We start from the raw sequence: 19853 nt of genomic DNA, 5'->3' as shown, positions 1-19853 counted from the left end.
ATATATATATATATACATATATATATATATAGCCAAGCAATTCTATATTAAGCAACATCACATCATTTTATGATGTAATAGAGTGTTTAACAACATTACATATAATTAAATAGCATAAGCAAAAAAATAGATAAAATATCTATTCTAGCCTCCCCACTACCTGTTTCATATTTAATCTTGTATATTTTATTTATCAAAAGGCCAACATTACATATTTTATTATTTTAATTACAGTCCCCATGACAGACTTTTCTCTTAAATACATTTGTTTAGACATCTGTCATATCTTACTATTATTGCATGATTTTAGGAATTTCATGTGGAATTCTGTGGAACAGGAGGCTGACCTCTTATTATCTGGGAGGCTTTGGTGACAGAAGAAACTGCAGCCTCTGTTATATTATATGAAGATGAAGACTGCTGTGATCAACATGAGGGATGCCATTTGTTTCATAAGGTTGTATGAAAAGTTCAAGTTAGGCTAGGGAGATGACTCAGTGCTTAAAGTGCTTGCAATGTGTGCTGGTCAATTTTACCTGTCAACTTGACATGATCCTGAATCACCTGAGAAACTAAATTAGGAATAGTCTAGATCAAGTGGCCTGTGGGCATGTCTGCGGGTGATTGTCTTGATTGTTAACTGGTATGGGAAAAACTAGCCCACTGGGGATCCCACTACACTCTAAGCAAGGACTCAGACCTTCTAAGAGAAGAGAAACCCAGCTGAGAGCTAACATGAAAGGATGTGTTTATTCTTTCTGTTCTTGACTGTAGTTGTGAAAGTCCAAGTTATGCCGCTACCTTTTTCATATTTCCCTTTGTATGTTTTGTTTAATAAAAGTCCACTTACAATAACAGACTATAAGTGGAATTGTAAGCCACATCAATCCTTTATTTCTCCATGCTGCTTTGTATCAGGCTATATCACAACAAAAGAAGGGAAATTGGGACACTTTGTAAGCAGCAATCACAAGGATTAGAGTTCAAAACCCAAGAGCCTGTGCAAAAGCATGGTGGGCCTGGAATTCTGGTACTGAGAATCCAGGGACTCTGGGTCCAGCTGGTGGTCTCTGGGTTTGACTGAGAGAGACTGACTCAATGAAGAAGGTGGAAAGTGGATAAATAAGACTCCCAACATCAGCTCATGGGCTCCATGCATAGCCCTACACCTGGAAATGATCCCAATATTCTATCTTCAGTAATTCTGAATTTTCTTTGTTGTGTTGGTCCTGTCCCAAAAAGGGATTGGTCACACAGAGCAATACCACATATTTCACTTGCCTCGAAGCAAAGGGGTGACTATTGTGTGTATTTTCTTCAGCTATAGAGAGTAAATTCACAGTACTTGAAGTACTCTATTGCTAGGGGTATTTAGCCAAATCCCTTTCTGTCACTGCACTACCTGCCACTTGCTCCCACTTGCCTTTCTTGACTGCACCACTCACTCTCAGCAGTGAGGCACTTCCTGCGTTCTGTTCTGAGACTAGACCATATCAGATGGCAGTGGAGAACAACCTGGTCATCATGATGAACCTGGATCATGTGTGTCTGCCGGCCCCACCTCTAATATAACCAACACACCCAGGCTTGCCAAGGAGTGAGAATGTTGTGGTCATAGCTTTGCAGTTTGAGAATGATTTGTTTAAGATTCTTGCTTCTTCTTGCTTGACTGTGAATTCCTTGAGGTTAGGCAGCCCATTTCTGTTTATTTGCCCTCAGATAGCCTGTCCTACAGAGAGTTCAGGCCTGTTGTTTCCCCAGGCAATCTTTCTTTCCTCAGGACAAGACTGTCTCAGTCTGGAGTCATCCTATACAATACAAATTTCCCACTCTATCTGCTTTGTTTTACTTAACATGGCTCATCTTCATATGCAATTATCCCTCTGCTTTCCTTTTATTATTTTATCCTGTGAGGAAAGTGACTAGTTTGTGTTCACTTCTAAACAGAGACTAGAAACGGTAACTGGTTAAGTTGATGCTCATTAAACACTTGCACAATGAATGGAAGCATTGTAGGGGAAATGTGTTTTCTGTATGGGAAGAAGAAAAGAGGATGGAAAGCAAAGAAGGAGAGAGAGGAAAGAAGGAAGAATAGAGAAGGAACAGCACTCTTAAAAGCCTAAAGCAGTTGACGCTCACAGTAAACAGAGAAAATCAGCCTATGATAGGACTTTGTATTGTTTCCATTGTCTTAAGCACAGAGGATAATGAGACTAGTCAGACCACACCAGTGCCAATCCTGCTCTGCTTCAATGACACCGTCTTCCTGTTAAGAGAGCAGGCCTTCTACCATTCCATGCTACTAAACTCTTCATTTTGATATATCCTCAACTGGTTATACACAAAGCTTAACTTTTAGGTAACTTAGAAAGTACATGATTAAATCAATATTTGTAGTATTCTAATTTTACAAACATTGAAAATGTATTGAGTTTATTTGGAATTAGACTTTTTTGTAATTTATACAATAACTGGTATATGTTTCATGTTGTATTATATAATACATCATATAAGATATATTTAGATAATGGACATTAAAAGAACTTAAGTGTATGAAACATAATTATCCTTGAAGATAAACAAAAGATAGGTCCATGTAACTCTGTCACGTATAGATGTTAGGCTATGAATAAGTTTGAATTCAGAATACAGAGGAAGCTGCCTTTTTTTCTGGTATGCAATATAATGTAGGTAAAGTACATAGGCTTAACAGTGATTCTCCATACAAGACTGTTTGCAAATGTTCAATTTCTTTTAGAAGCTTCGCTTCTTAACTATTTTTACTTTAGCATGACAAAGAAGTACAGCAACTGAGGCTGGGTCCTAGCTTTGAAATTGTCATGCAACAGATTATTTTAATCAGTATTATCATATTATACATTATAGTGTGTTATTATATATTATGTAACTGTATTATTATAAATAATTATTTTATCCTGGTATAGTAAAAATAAATTATAGGTCAGTGTTTCAAAAGGGTTTTAGGTTTCTGTTCTTACAACCATCTTTCTTAGGTGCAGGTGATATTGAAGGAGGAGGCAGTAAAGACATTATATTCAAAGGCAGTGGGAACTACTGAGCTGTGAATGCTGTACACAGAACAAGGAACATAGAGTTTCTAACACAAACACTCTTACACGGGTCTTAAAGACTTCCATTTGGCTGAGAAAGATAAATGTTACTGTTTCTTTTATCTGTATTTTTGGAAAACAAGGAGCTGATATTATCTGTAAAATCCATGTCCCCTGACTATAGTCCTGTTGGACTCATTGGTATAATTAAGACTTGAAAGGGCTGAAATAGCTCAGGAACCTGCTGTGAACACTTTTTCCTTTACCTAAAAAATGTAGTTTTATTTCATCTGAAATTGTTTCTATAATTTCCCTTTCTTCCTGCAAATGACCTCCCTTTTGTGCTATGGATGTGTGCATTCATGAGACTGAATACTCTAACAACACCTCACAGTGTATGAGAAATCTAAATGGTCTCCTGGCACTGAAGAAGTATTGGTAGATTCTTAATGGGGGCCATTAGCTTTTTATTACTATAATGATTTTTTAGTAGTTTCCACAATTTGAAATGTGAGTAAGTGACTATTGGTAGTTGAAAGCAACATGGTTTAATATTTTTAACATATGATTTTGTTTGTTTCAGTGGTTCCAAATTTTAAATGATAACAGGTTAGGCTTATTCCATGGCAATGTTGTTTCAGACCTTAATTTATTTTGGCTCATTTCTAAGGTTTAGATTGGCTTGAATGCTTTATCATAGCATTCTTTGTGTCTTTATCTTGTAAAATAACATTTTTTCTTTAACTTGCTTTTTACTAGAATGTTTATTCTATTGTTTCTAATGTTAAGTGACTTTCTTGTATTTTTTTTTGTTCTACTTGATGAAACAAAATTTGTGTTTCCATTTTTCTTTTGTTTCTACAAGTTCCCCAACCTGCATTGTTGAAGTAGACAGTTTCCCCTCTTGTACCACACATAGGTTCAAAGTCCTGTTTTTCACTATGTCCAGTTGCAAAGGGCATGTTTTCTAGCACACAGGAAAAAAAAAATCAACAAATCTCTAACTTGGAAGTAGATGGGGGTTTGAGCATAACTGTGAATTAATTCCTCAAACAGGATCAGGCCTTAGCAGCTCACTGAACTGTCTGAACAGAGAGGCATGGACGATAAGGTAGCAGGAGCAAAGGTAGCCTGTGCTAGCAGGAAGTCAGGGTTCTTTCTGTTAGAAAATGGGAAGCAACTGAAGAAACTGAAAGGCTAGTAGCAATCTAGTAGGCTAAACTAGGACCTTGGGAGTCTCCCAAAGCCCTTCCCTTCCTTAGTCCCTGCATGAGTCACTTTTTCAGTGTGTCTACACCCATTTACCCTTCCTTTGCCAACATCCCTGAATACACTCCCAGACACCCTCTAAGCATTTGCCAAAGATCTTTCTAGAATGCAAGTCCAGACTCCACCCTATCTCCCTGGTCCTGCAAAGTAGTTCATCATGGTTTTCTGAGGAAAGTTGAAGCTCTTGGCTTCCTCCCCTGGCTACACTTTAATCTCCTTTTACAGCACTCGATAGAAAAGAGGAAATGTATTGATTCTACATAGATTTGAACAGATGGATTTCTTGCATGTGCTCTGCTCTTTTTCTCCACTGTTGCAGGGCCTACTTCTACCCAACTCCTTGTGCCTGTGTATATGTACATGTGAAGGCCAGGAGTCCACATGAGTTATCTTTTGAAACTTATTTAATTTTGTAATGTCTCCCATTGAACCTTGAACTCAATGTTGGTCAGTGGACTCTGAGTATCTCCCATTCTCTACCTCCTTTTCAGCACTACAGCTATAGGACCTTGCCTGGGTGCTTTGAATTTGAACTCAGGTCCTCATGCTTGAGCCCCAGTTTCTTTAAGAATGAGTCATCTCCCTAGCCCTTCAACTCTCTTTTTTATCTTAGTAACCTCTGCACATCTTTCAAGGCACTAGTTGTATGAAATTCCTCCAGGGACTCTTTCCTCACTTACTACGAGTCATTCTGTGTTGTCCACCACCGCAGCACCTATCTCTCCATCCAGCAGGAGGAATGGATTGTCTCTTCCCTGCCAGGCTGCTCCACAAAGTACAATTCTTGTATAAGGACCCCTTCCACACACCTATACTTAACATCTCTACCATAGCCTGCATTCCACCTAGCTGCTGAAATAAATGCTGAGAAGAAAGGAAGTCCTCGGGCTACAGTGGTTACTAATTGTCAGTTAGAAACTCCTTGTCCCTGTTCTCAGAGAAAATGTTAGTGTCATTCTATTTTGTTTCCATTGTTGGGGACTTGGATACTTTAATGATTAACACAGAGAAGTGGCACTAGTTAATTAATTAGTTCAGGAAGGGATCAGTAAGGAGGATTAAGTCAGTGTTTCATGGACCCAGCACAGGATCTGTTACTCTGCAATCCACTTGTACACCTTAACAACTTTCCTGACATTTTTACCCTTCCCCGGAAAGCCGGCCTCACCCTCTCAGTACAAACATGCTGGGAGAAATCCTGTTACAGTTTGCATCCTCTCGCCCCTACTCAAGTTTTGTTTAAGCCACAGAACAAACGTTTCAGTTAAAATGCATCCTCGACCAAGTTATCAGAATTCCTTAAATCCACAGGAAATCCCGTCCGCAGATCTTCAAACTTTATCTCTTCTCAGAAGCCCAGGATTCTTTTCATTCAAAGCCAAGTTATAGGACAGCACCAAGTGAACTAGGGGGCTGGGGCTTCATTTGCTCAGGCGGTTGCCCAGGGTTTGTTTGCGTGGGAGTACTTCTGCATCTCCTAAGATGTTATTTTATTTTAAAAGAGGGAGCCCTGCTCTCTGCACACCACACTGCAGAGCTGGGAGTAAGGGAGCCTTTCAACCCCAAGTTTTATTTACGGATTAGACAGGAAGGTGGCCTGTGTTTGTGCTTGAGTGGCGATCAGTTTCCCCGCAGAACTCCGAAAGTGTGGAGTGCTGATTGCTGGAAGAAGATCCCCACCAACACCCTTGCGGCTTCTTTCCCGCCCTACGCCCTCCAGGTTCCAGGCAGTGCGGCGCTTCTGCCCCGGCAGGCCCGGCCGCTGACTCTAACCTTTCGTCTAACCTTGCGGGCCTCCCGGGTTGGGCGCGGAGCCCTCGGAGCTGGAGCGGCGGTAAGCAGCGGCGCGGGCCCGGGCGGACGGGCGGGCGGGGCCGGGCTGCGCGTGGGAGCTCGGCGCGTCCGCGCCTTCCTGGCGGGGCTGGCGCGGGGGAGGGGCCGCGCAGCGGCGGAAACCGGCGCGCGGCGATAAGAGGCTGCACGGCGACATGCCACAGTCTCTCGCCGCAGCCCGACGAGTCCGGGCGCTCGCCATGCTCCCGTGACCGGACCCGGTCAGTTCCCATTCCCGTGGCGAGCAACCCGGAGTCGCGATCCCACAATGCCCCGGGCAGTCGGGGCCCCGGCGGGCAGCCTGCACGGCCACGTGAGAGGTGAGTGGCGGGGCGGCCGCGCATTGTTCAGCGCTGCGGGCGGCGCTGCGGCGGCCTGGGGTGGCGCTCGGGGGCCCGCCCGCACGGTGGCGGCGAGCTGCGGCTCCCGGCCCTGCCCCGCGCCTCGCTGCGGGCACCCGGGGGCCGCTGCGGGACAGCACTGGCAGCCGGGGAGCGGGGGCAGGTGCGTGGCCGAGTACTCTGAACTCGGTGACCTCTGCCGGGGACGGCAGGACGGCCACCGGCTGCGCGGGTCCCGGGCCGCGCCCCGCATCCTTCTGCCGGGGGCTGCCATCCACTACCGGCTTCATGTGGGCCAAGTATGTGCACGCAGAGGTTAATGCTCTGCCTGCCACCCATAAATTACGCATGACATGTTTAGCTGGGCTGCCTTATATGGAGAGTGCTGTGTTTCAGTCCAGTGTGCTTTTTGCCAAGTTTACAGGGCGGAAGACGCCCTGCTTTAGAGGGCTGCCGCTTTTCCTCCCTTTCTGGTCGTTTTGTAGTGCGTCACTTAAAAAAAAAAAAAAAAAAAAAAAAAAAAAAACTGTAAGAAAAGTAAGTATAGAGGTTTCCAGGGTGGAGCCGCAGTAGGGTGGTAAAATTGCTTTCATGAAAAGTAGTCAGTATACGGACTGTTTTTTAGACAAAAACTAGAAAATATGTAGCTTTCCCGCAACCTCTTAAAAAAGAGAGAGAGAAAACCCGAATCTGTTTTTGTTAGTTATGTGTCATGTGAGAATACTTTGATTCCAGAGCCTGTAATATGAGAATCAAAAAATTACGTATATAAAAATGGAGCTGAAGGCTTCCTGGCTAGCCCACAGCATGTTACAACCACAGGGGTGTTGAGACAAGCTTAAGTATGTTCTTAAGTCTCTCTGGCTTGTAGCTTGTTTGGGATGCTAAGATGGGTTTTGTTCAGTATGCATCTCCAGGATTAAAAACATAAAGTTCGAAGCTGCCTGGAAGGTTATTGCCGCCTACCAGCACAAGCACAGGCCATCCATAGCAAGCGATTAACAAACTCTGCCATACTCTCAGGAATTTCATAAATTAATACATGGAGAGGGAAGTCGTAATTATGGCCTTTGGATTTGCAGGCCTTCTGCAACGTGCTTTGAAATACTACACCAGTGGACATGCTATTCCTCCCTCCTAGGTTTCAACATAGTGTTTTTACAAAGAACTTATTTAGGGCATAATTTTTTGTACACTAGGCTAAGTGTCCCTGTCCACATTCTCTTCTGCGGCTTTAGAGTATTGGTGTTGTTTCCTGGTCCTATTTTCCAGATAAAATTCTGATAACCAAGACAAGTTAAAATGAAAGTTCAAGGACTGCAGAATCCTTGAAGGATTTAGTTCAGTACACAGGATGTGTTAGATATATAGTTATTTCATAGCTGGAGAAAGCACGTGGCTGTCACTTCCATGTTTGCCTTCTTAAAAGTTGGTGACAGTTAAAAGTTAAACTAGCTTTCAAGAAACATATCATGTTCCAGAGTTCCTGCTTTGTGTATTTGCAAGGGGTTACATTTTCTATTTATCTCTGTTAGGCCTTTTTCCAAATCTAGACCTAAAGTTTTTATATTTCTTTGTTTAGTTAGTGCAGAGTTTCCTCAGTGAGAACTACAAAGTTGCTGTGTTTCTAGAACAGGTTAGGTCAGCACCAGAAAACCTGTTCATCTGTTTTATAATTACACTGTCACTGAAGACATCACAGCCACATTTTATTATTGGGACAGACTTAGACAAACCTCACATATGTTTTATTTAGTATTTTTCTCCTGTAACTGAGAGCAAATTTCAGCATAAAGGTGCACATGTAGAGTACACAGTACACACTAGAAGAGAAAGCAAATTGTTACATGGCCTGGGATATTACTGTTTGTATGTGCACTTCCACATTTGAGGGCCGACTCCAAGTGGAATTCATTAAATTTTGATTCTAACGTTCTGTTCTTGCTCAGGGCATAGAATTCCTGTGAAATGAAACACTTGGTTCTGTTCAGAGCAAGAAGAGATTACCTCAAGGTTTTCTCCTTGAGGGTGGAGGGGGTGGGGAGAGGCATGCAGTGATAGTTTTCATTAAGGAAGAGTGTGCTATTTGTATATAATGTTTCCGATTTTCATTGTAAGTAAAACTATTACCGTGCACTCATTCACTGTCGCCATACGGTAGGCCTGTATCTGATCTGTCTATTTATGGAAACAGAAAGGTCTTGCTTCACCTTCTGGCTTTCTGCTTGGTGATAGATGTACAGGCTAGAGAGCATCTTAAATCTTGCTTGGAAGAAGCCCAAATGAGTGGACAGCTGAGTTTGTTTGTTTTTTATGCTCTAAAGGGCATTAGAGAAGGCAATGGATATGATGATCAGGAAGGTAGAGGAAGTGAACAAAATATGGCCACTAGCTATTTGGTTCGGTTTAAGGTGCCTAAGGTGTGCATTGGGAGATTTTAAAGTATCTGGATTTTTAGATCAAAACCTCCATTTTCCAGGAAGTTTAAGATGTGCTGGCTGGTTCGGAGCCAGTAGCCACACATGTGCTGTTGAACACTTGAAATGTGTTTAGTTCTGAGTTTTGCTTTAAAGTGTAAACTGCATAGTGGCTTTTGAAAATTTTTACCAAGAAAAGACTGTCAAAATTTGATTATGTTATATTTATGTTAACTATGTTATAAAGACAATGTATTAAGTATTGGCTTTGATAGAGCATTTTATTATATTAATATCTAATTTTTTTCCTTTCCCAGCTACTAGAAAAACTTGGTATAACAAATATGGCTTGTGTTCTGTGGGGCAGTACTGCTTAGAAATAAAGCAAAAAAAAAAAAAAAAAAAGCAGTATTCTGGGAAAAAGCTTAAATTAGAGTTTGCTAGTCAAAATACAGTAAAAGTGACTTTTATTTTTACTAGATAAAGATGCTTATTATATACAGAAACAAAATGACTTGTCTTTCTCAACCATTGTAGCCAAAATTTGAGCAAAAGTACTACCTTACATCTATTTTTATTTCCTCAAAACTACTATTTAGTTTAGAGAGTTAATGGTGAGGTGGTAATAACAGAGACAGACTTATAATTAGGAGGATAAGCTTAACACCTCTCAGAGGCCAGAATAGGGTATGATTGCTACTCTGGAATGTTTGCAAACGCTAGAGTTATCATTGCCCTGGAGTTACCAAACAGAAGCAAGCCAGTGAAATTTATTTTAAAATAGTTTTCAGTAAACAGCAGTTATCTTCAGAAGCCTAATATGTATTTTCTTTTGTTATGGCACACCTTCCTTAGAAAATAAAAACACCAAACAAAGCCAGACACACTCAGGGAACAAAAGATTTTCACCTGTATGGAGTAGGTCATTGCTTCGAATGCAAGGAAAGGTGAAGCACTGCTTCCGTGGTGGTGGTACAGGCTCTCAAGAATTCCTGTATACTGAGTTTTTATAATTGGAACTCTTGAGAAAGTATCTGGCTGGCTAACAAAGCACAATGGGATAGGTCCTGGGCACATTCCTTTTGGATATTTTCATAACTGGAATACATTTTGCTTTTCAAAATGTTATTACCCCCAAAATGTGGTTCTTTTCTAGCGATGTAAAGTTATGTTTGCTGATGTTTTCTTGAAGGACATCAAAGGTACACAGTCCCCCCCCCCCCCCATAGGGATGGGAGTCATATCCCATCTGGAGCCTCAGGGAGAGTTCATCCTAGTTTGGAATCATGGTGAATCTGTCCTCTTCTGTAACTGGCATACTTCATAGTATGTCAACAATTGTGGTGGAAGGAGATGGCTGGGAACATCCCTGTTAACGTGTGTTGATTTCTGATGAGTCATGAAGCATATTTGGTAAGGGCTGCGGAATTCATCATTTGAAAAGCAGAGAGTTGAAAAGAATCAATTAACATTCCCTGAAATGTCTATGGACATTTTTGTTTTAAGATATAAGATAGGAAAATTAGTATTTATATGGTGTTTTCATATATATGCTTATGTAATCACTGCAGTTTTATTCTTGGGAGAATTAAAAGTCCTACCATATCCATGGTTATAGTTTTATACATATTATTAACTTAAAAAAGCATAACACAACTGCTGTATGTCTTTTCTCTGTCACAATCAATTTTAGAGAAGTGCTTGTCACATATGCCTGTGATATACAGGAGTCTTTGAAAGAGTCTTTGCTTTTTACTGTTGGCATTCTTTTTGATACTTTCCCTGCTTTTTTCAAGTTCTCATTTTAGGTTTCAATGATTATTCTTTGTTAAAGACGTATAGGATACTTTATCTGAAGACTAGGGGAAGCCATCCATCTTGCATCGAAGAGAAGAGGCAATTATTTGTCTCCCTAGATGGTTCCTTGAAAAAAGGGAAGATGTTATTTTGAAGTAGAATTATTGTACAAATAATTCACTCCAAGGAAACTCTGTTACCCCTTTTGACATTATTATAAGGAACACAGATAGTTACCTTCATTCATCTAAAAGGTGAAAACAAGTTGATGAAGGTGCATAGAATACACCCTTCTGTGAGTTGTGAACACAGAACTTGTATATTGAATATGCTTGTACATGTAAGCTTCCCTGTGTGTGTGCTTCTGCACCGTAACATGTCTATGGAGGTCAGAGAACACCTTGTTGGAGTCACTTTTCTTTTACCACGTATGTTCTAGGGATTGAGCTCAGGCCACCAGGCAAATTGGCCAGTGATTTATCTGAAAATATGAATATTTTCTGAAAACAATAGAAATGCATTATATTATTGAGAATAGTTATCATAAATATGAAATTCGACTACTACTGCTACTACTATGTCATTCATGCAGGTATCAGCTCCATTGTAGTCCCCTTACCGTAAGGTCACAAAGTGAAGAGATTTTATACTCCAAAGACAATTTTTAATAATTATATTTTGACACTGAATTCCCCTGTCTTCCTTTTTAAAGTTTAGAAGCAATTTACTAAAATGTTACTTGTTTTAGAGGGCTCAGAGAATTCTAGGGTGATAGGGACAGGTTTAATCCTATGAAAAAATAAACATTCCAGTGCTAGTTTGAAATGTTAACTTGCCATGTAAATGTGATTTCCAGGCAGTATATATTGTGGCAAAATACGTATGCAGGCTCATTGAAAACTACTTGTTTTGGCCAGTATATCCTTGAGGAAATGACTTCTTGCTTGGGAAAATAGGAACTTTGAAAGTCAATAAATGATACAGTGAAATTTCATGAGGAATGTCTAGTTAGGACCATACTGACGGTGTTGTGTTTGTTTGGTACTGAGGATTACATCTCTGTAGATGCTAAGTGAGTGCTCTGGTGCCTATGAGTGAGTGGTAGCCCCAGCCTGGAACAGATGTTTGGAGAAAACAGACAAATCCTGATGCAGCTGTGGCTAACATAAGTGCAAAAATGGAAGTGGTCTCCAGATACTTAAGTAACAGGAAGCCTAAAGTGTTCTTTTAGTTTTCTAGCTTTACTATCATCACTTACTCTGTAAAGCATTCATGGTATCCATCCCGGGATGGTTCCCTGTGCTTATTTGTAACATCTACACAGACGATTTTGGTATATACACTTTAACTCATTTAGTTATTTCTTTCATCTACAAGATGTATAGTATTTTTCCAAATGACCTAAACTAGAACATTGATAGCATTGTTTATAAGCATTAGTGGATGTTGCAACATTCCAACTTTTTCAGTCACTGTATAGTTACAGGTCAGGAAAACCAAAATGGCAACTGTGGTAAATAAAAGATACAGAGAGTTTGTAGACAAGAAAGCTAGATTGAGAGTTAAGAGACAGTTCTACCTAGATTTTGATAGCTTTAATATATACCCCAATACTCAAGTTCAGCATACTGAATGAGAAAGGATTTTGTTAGGGGAAATGAAACTTAAGACATATAATAAGTAGGCCAGAGAGAAGTGCACCCGGGAAAGGAGCTTTTAGTCAAATAGTTACAATGTCTAACTTCTCAGGACTCTGAATGAAAGAAACAAAAAGAAGCAAAAGAATATCTGATGGTCTTGGACAGAGGTAAGAGTAATATTTTGTGGAGTTAAAAAACAAACAACAGCCAGGCAGTGGTGGTGCACGCCTTTAATCCCAGCACTTGAGAGGCAGAGGCAGAGGCAGGCGGATCTTTGTGAGTTCGAGGCCAGCCTGGTCTCCAGAGCGAGTGCCAAGATAGGCTCCAAAGCTACACAGAGAAAACCCTGTCTCGAAAAACCAATAATAAATAAATAAATAAATAAATAGATAGATAAAAAATAAAAAAACAAACAACAGCATAACACCACAGCCATTTTAAGAAGCAGTCTGCTGAAGGTTTGGTGAAGATTTTATTTGTTTTTCTTAGAACTTTGGTACTGACATCTGTCCACAGTAAAAAATGTTGAAAGGTGAGGAAAGAAAGGAAAAGATTTGTGTAAAAGTTACCGGCCAGTGTATCATGTCATAAGCACTAACTATGAAGTAGAAGGATCTCAAAGTAAGGTGATAAGCAGTAATAAGCAGATTGTAAACATCATTAGCAAAGATGCTTCTGAATTCGACTTAGCATTAGAATTTGTAGACTCTTCCCAGGTGTCAGTTTTAACCTTCTCTCCCACAATTATGCATTAGCATTGGTGAGGCTAGTAAGAATGGCACATTAGCACATCTTGTCTAATCAGAGAAGGCTGCCTGCACTGTGCTGCCTCTCCTCTCATTATAGAAAGGAGAAAGCAGGAAGGTGGTCACCTGAGCCTGGGGTTGGAAGACATAGAAGGTCATGTGCTTGCTGTTGGGGAAGGCTGGCCTGGAAAGCACAAAGTGTTGGCTACACTCTCAGCTCAGCTCTCCTCTTCAAAAGGCCTACTCATTGTCATTTGTATGCTTGCTAAATTTTAATTTAAAAGCCAAGTGTGAAAGATGTAAAAACTCCCTGGAAATACTGTATCTAGGTTTGTGTTGAAAGTTCTCTTTAATATGCTACAGGCAGAATAACACAATAATAAAGACCTCCCTGGGTATGACATCCTTTGTCATATAAGTGCTGATAATACTATAGCTTTTTTTTTTGTTATTTTTTTGTTATTTATTTATTTATTTATTTATTTTTGAGACAGAGTTTCTCTGTGGCTTTGGAGGTTGTCCTGGAACTATCTCTTGTAGACCAGGCTGGTCTTGAACCTACAGAGCCGCCCGCCTCTGCCTCCTGAGTGCTGGGATTAAAGGCATGCACCACCACCATCCAACGACAATACAATAGTTTTATTTTATGTATTTAACTGCATTTTATCTATTTCTTGTAAAAAAAAAAAACAATAGATTTTAGAGAACTATTTTCCCATTCCTGAGTCTGTGACATTACAAATGTATAAGTAACCATTATAAATTTGATAGTAGTTGCTATGTACATTGTTTTATCAAGCCTCCTCACAGAGTCTCTACAGCTATAATATAGACCTTAGGACTTTTAAAGGGTAATTAGCATGAGGAGGACTTTTTTGTTATTTCTAGAACCTGAAGACTTGATTTTATTTTTTTGTTTGTTTGTTTGTTTTTTTTTTTTTTTTTTTTTTTTTTCGAAACAGGGTTTCTCTGTGTAGCTTTGGAGCCTATCCTGGCACTCACTCTGGAGACCAGGCTGGCCTTGAACTCACAGAGATCCGCCTGCCTCTGCCTCCCGAGTGCTGGGATTAAAGGCGTGCACCACCACTGCCTGGCTTGATTTTTTTTTTTTATGTCCAAATTTTAACCTTTTGATATTTTGTCTTGTCCCCAATGTTACTTAAAGAATAGAGATGAGAATATGAGCATTAATAATGCAACAGTTTGGAGAATGACTTACCTGTGTACGAGAGGTTTTAAAGCAATATACACATTCCTCAGAAGAACTTCATGAAATAGCCCTGCTAATGTCTTGGTTTCAGAGATGGGGAAATTAGGTCATAGATATTTCAAGTTTATTGCGCAGGATTACTTAATTGCTAAATAACCAGGGGAGGATTTGAGCCATGGTTGTGCAGTTTTAGAATATCTGTAGTTATGTAAAAGAGTAAAAACAAATGAAATTTGTGTGTTGGAGGTTACCAGGTGATTAAAGATCATAGACATTTGAGATACTTTACAAGAGTCACACTACAGTAACACATGGGGGGATTTGTAGAGAAAGGGTAAATGGTGATAGGGTGGAGGACAAAGAGATGGAGGGAGGGAGGGAGGGAAGTACAGGAAAGGAACAGAAAGGGGTCAGGTGGCCATGAGGCAGCACATGCAGGCATGTGACAATTGAGAGCACAAGAAGCTTGTTTGACTAGGGTGGTCCCCTTCTGGAGGGAGTTGCGCTGAAATGCCCCTAAAGGGAAGCATATGATGGATGGCAAGAAGTAAGTGAAGAATGAGAAGGAAGAAATAAATGCCTTGTGGTGGAAATACGGCTTTTGACTCTGTAGGGCATAAGGGCTATCCAGTTACTGGATATGAACAATAGGAAGGGATATGGCTTGCTATCGTGAATATTAAGAGGAATTTTAAAAATACACTAAGAATTAAATAAATTATCACTTAAAAACCTTCTTATTTAGAACTTTTTCATTGTTCTAATCATACTGATATGAACCCCCTTAGAATGAAGGTTTGCAGAGCCAGCCAGTTATGGTGGAGCTTGTCTGCAGACCCAGTGCTCAGTAAGCAGGAGCAGGAGGACAGAGTTCAAGACTGACCTAGAAAATCCCTGCATTAAAAACAAATGCAAAAACACCAACAAAAACTGAAGGATTGTACTTCAAAATATCAGTAAGAGAAACACACGATTGTAGTTTATCTAGGATTACAACTCGATTATTAAGATGTGTCAGATTCTTCATTCATTTCATTGCTGTGCAGGCACCTTGGAAAGCACAGGGTCTGAGAGCCTCCAAAACCTTTATCCCACATTTGCAATTCTACAGTAAACAAACTTGGATCTTCATGGGTATGTCGTTATTTGATGGGAAGTGTCTTAGTGATAATTTGGAATTTGGGTCCCTTATTACAGGTCATGTAGAACTGCTGTGTATCCTACCCTCAATGATAAACAAGGTGGCAGAGAGAGTCATGATAGAACAACTTTGCAATGTGCTCAATGTGGCTGACATTTAGACGTCTCTGACCTTGCTATTTTAGGGATGGTATCAGTGTAACTGTGGTTTCTTTCGCCTGAAAATAAAAATCCTTAATAATCAGCCACTCTTAAGAAACTGATAGTTAATTCTTATAGGAGGGAAAAAAGTAAGCATTTGTATTTGAGTTTATCCGGGGTTAGGAGAATACCTATGCTTGAAGTAGAAGGCTTGACATTTTATTTTACCTGATATTCTTTAATACATACAAATAAAATGGCCTAACATTGTTTAGCAAGAATGATAGAAATAATAGATTATGTTTTATTTAATATTTGTAGAGTCTCATATAAAATCAAGACAGTTTTAGAAAGATTTTGTTTATAGGAACTGGGGAGACAGCTCAGTGGTAAGGTGAGGACCTTACTTGATGCACAAGTGTGAGGACCAGAGTTCAGATCCAAGGACCTCTGAAAACATCAGCATGGTGCCCCACACCTGTGTCCCAGCACTTGGAGGTGGAGCCAGGAGGAATCTGGCCAGCCCCACTACCCAACTGGTGAGCTCAGTGTCAGACTCCATTTCAAAACCTAAAAGAGAAAGATGTTAATCCCCTGCCCCTGCCCCTGCACATTCTTATGAGCATATATATGAGATATGCCATACATAAAATACTTTATTTATAACTACTAGATGCTTACTGTCTCATAGACTCTATTCCATGAAAAGTAGTGTAGAATTGACGTGATTCATAGTTTTTAAATATAGGATGTTTATGCAGAACAAGAGAATAATGTTGCCATATTTTTGCCTTTGTGTTGCTAGTGTTCTGAAGAAAACAAAACAAACCACATTTATTAGATACCCCTTTTTATTGCATTTTTAAACCTAGTTTTTGCCTTGTGTTTTACAGATACAGTGAAAGTATCTGTGCTGTTGTTAAGCTTAGAAAGTGTTCCTTGTTAACTAAGATTCACTGTTGTTAGCATTAGACTACTTTCTCAGTCATTCCATCTCTGTGCAAATTTCAACTAGAAATATTTGCTTTAAATTATTTTGAGTCATCATTTGAACTTCTTGGTGTTCTAACATCCAGGAAAAATTGCCTTGTCAAGTTGGTGGCATTCAGATGAGGCACTTGGCATCAATTTCCCTTGAAGACTTTAAGAGATTTGATGAACATAGCAAATGAGAGCAAGGAATCTCAGAATACCCTTGACCCAGGTGTTGATACTCTTCAAGGTATTGTGTGACCTTCCCAAAAAATATTTTGAAAATGCTCTAGGCTATTAAGAAATACATATCTCAGATTTAATTCTGCATGACATGATGCTTTCCTGGGACCACACTTGCTGAATATTGTTTAAGGGAAGTGGCTACCACAGAGGAATATAGTTCTGAGGACTGGGATTTTTTTAAAAGAGAATGTTGTATTCAGAATAATTAACTTAGGAAGGAGACTGTTATGTCTTCTCAGTTATGGATTAAAGCTTAGTATGTGCAGTTGCTTTCCCTTTAAATCTTTACCACTTGAAAAATAAGAACGGTAATCTTTTTTGCTAAATAATCATTAATGAATGTATTTTGGTCACCTCTTACAAAATCAGTCATCTTTAGGGAATGTGGATGGTAGTAGCCATAAGCATGGAGTTCTCATATTAGAGCATCTTCTTTATGTGAAACCTACATTGTTTTCAGAACATACACTGGGTGCTGAAAACAGCCTAATGATGGTGAACAGAAATGCACCTGAGGCAGAACTCATTTCCTGATATTGACGAGGAGGCCCAGAATCAGACAGTTAACCTATTTGCCTCAATTCACACAGATGACCAGTAGCCAATTGAATTGAAATCAAGTCCTGTTTCACAGTTTCCTCCTAACTTTTGAGACTATTATGGGAATAAATGTGGCATTTTTACAGTATGTTTAAAATCTTCACTTTTTGAAGTAGGGATTCATTCTGAAGCCTAGGCTGGCCTGAACCTCATTCTATTGCATAGTTTTTCTCTCATGCCTTCCCATGTTGAGAATACAAACACAGCCACCATGCCTGAGTTTTTTTTTTTTTTTTTTTTTTAATCTGGTATGAAGAAGATACAAATTTAATTAAAACAGAACAAAACAAAAACTGTCTTGCTATTTGTGTTAGACTACAAATAGCCTACAGCCTGAAAAGTGCTGAGAATGAGAAGGTTTTTTTTTTTTAATTACTTATTTATTTATTTTGTGAAACTTAAAATCTTCAGACCCTCCTGTCATCAGCAGACATGGAAAGGACAGTTGTACCCCTGGAACCATGCACATTGGTTCTAGGACTCCCTAAGGATGCCCAGATCCATGGATTATTCCAGGTCCGTAGCAAGATTGCATATGCACATGCTCTGTATATTTTAAAATACCATGTAACATATACATGTATTTTATTTTCTAAACAGCTCCAGTGCATGTATGGATTAGTCTACCAATGCAGAATCCATGAACACAGGTCTACTGTATTTTCCCAGCAATAATATGCTACCATAGCGTTTTCACCAAGAAATGATACGTGTACAAAATGTATCCTGATTTTCATGGATCATTCTCATGTTGTTAGTTTATGCTCACTCATTACACTGTTTTCATACTTCAGTGGGTGCTGCCTGTGATTGTGCCTGTGAAAAAGCATGTGGCTTTAATTGATAGTTCTTCACTGAAGACTTAAGTCTATAGGACACATACCACTTTGCTAACAAATACCTCTTTCATGACCTGCTTAGATCATACAGCATATAAATTTTTTCTTTTTTAAGAGAAGAAGAATTGACTTGTCCTTGTTTTGATTCTGGCTTCAAAAGCAAATGTTTTTCTTTAGCAAATACTGTTGAGTGCACTGACCATGTATGCCCTGTCAGGATATAGATAGGGGATGAGCAAGATGTTACGTTCTTAGTAGTTTTCAGTGCAGTGATAGAAATATTCACCAGTGTCTTGGCACACAGCAAAGTCAGCATAGAGGAGCTTGTAGGAGTGTAGAAAAACAAAATAAGCATTAACTTTTTTCAGGAAAGACAAAATCAACTTACAGTTTGCTAAAATGAGTCGGTGTATTTAAACTTTCTTTTTTTTTTAAAGTATCTAATAAATGAGTTTGATCATAGTGTCATCTGACTATACAGAATTGAATCAAGTTGTTTCTAACTAAATTCTTCATAGTAGCTGATTTTGGAACAGATCGAGCAGGTTTTCTTTAGTACTTAAATGTGTATCTGTGTGTGCACATATATACATCTATATGTACACACACTCATTCACACATATACATGATACTTAATGAAAAAGGGACCATTAATTTGAAGAGGGAAAAGGAGGGATATAGGGAGGTTCTAGAGGAAGGAAAGGGAAGGAGGAATGTTGTAATATAATCTCAAAAAATAAAACATAATTAAAAACATTGTGAGTACTGACAACCACGTTTTAGATCACACAAGTTTTATGTTAAGAGGAAAGGAAAATCCATGGGTGAGAGGTGAGCTGCTTTTAAGTTTGTTGACCAAAGGTTCAGATGTGCACACCAGGCCCTTTTTTTCCAACTTTTCTTTTTGTGTAGGAAATTGCTTCCCTCCCTCCCTCCCTCTCTCCTTCTTTCGTTTTCTTTTGTAGGATTGGTTCTAAACTCAATGGTGACTTTGAAAGTGTGTACATTCCTCAAGCCCCCATTCATGTCTCAAGTGTTTGCCCTTTGTTCTCAGGATTTAATCTGCATTTTAGGTTGGAAAACTCAACCCTTCTATTTGATTGCTTATTATTATTCAGTTTAAATAGTAAATATTTGTTTAAGGGCCACTACATGGCAAGTTTCAGTAGGATTTTTTTTTTTACTGATTTTATAAAATGTATAGTCCATTGTGTGTAACATAATGGAAACAAAGTAACCAGAAACAATCTGACAGTTAATTATAAACATTTGGAAGTCACTCCTTACTTGGTGGGCAGCTATTTTAGTTCTGTGTTTATACATAGTTCTTAAGCTTGTGAGAAGCAAGCATTTCTCTCCCTCTGGCCCACAGGTGAGGAAACAGTCTTAGGAATAGTAAGGTTAGGCCATTTGCTCCAGGGCCACACAGTAAAGTGCTGTGGAAACCCAGCTTCAGTCTTGCTGTTCTAGTCTTTATGTGCTGCTCTGTTACCTTCAACACTGTCTGAATGAAGTAAACACATATATTTAGCAATTTGAGGCATACTACAAGTTAATTCTGGAAAGACTTAATGAAGAGGTAAGATGTGAA

The 19853-nt window shown here is 39.4% G+C and overlaps 1 protein-coding gene across 4 annotated transcripts in view; it reads left to right on the top strand.

Annotated features, from left to right (window-relative positions):
- The first annotated feature begins 6041 nt into the window (after window positions 1-6041).
- The window catches only part of Mbnl1 (muscleblind like splicing regulator 1), a 143745-nt gene continuing 129933 nt past the window's right edge, over window positions 6042-19853 (top strand). The window contains exon 1 of one of the 4 annotated variants that reach the window (XM_027391681.2): window positions 6042-6174. The gene's annotated coding sequence lies outside the window, so the exon portion shown is untranslated. Of the gene's footprint in view, window positions 6175-6359; window positions 6494-19853 lie in introns of those variants that run through there. The other 3 variants (XM_027391696.2, XM_027391680.2, XM_027391699.2) reach the window with 3 other exon arrangements.

Source organism: Cricetulus griseus (genome assembly GCF_003668045.3).
Source record: "Cricetulus griseus strain 17A/GY chromosome 1 unlocalized genomic scaffold, alternate assembly CriGri-PICRH-1.0 chr1_0, whole genome shotgun sequence".
Classification (NCBI taxonomy): Eukaryota; Metazoa; Chordata; class Mammalia; order Rodentia; family Cricetidae; genus Cricetulus; species Cricetulus griseus.
Note: the sequence above shows the minus strand (reverse complement) of the source record. Positions and strands in the feature narration are given on the sequence as shown.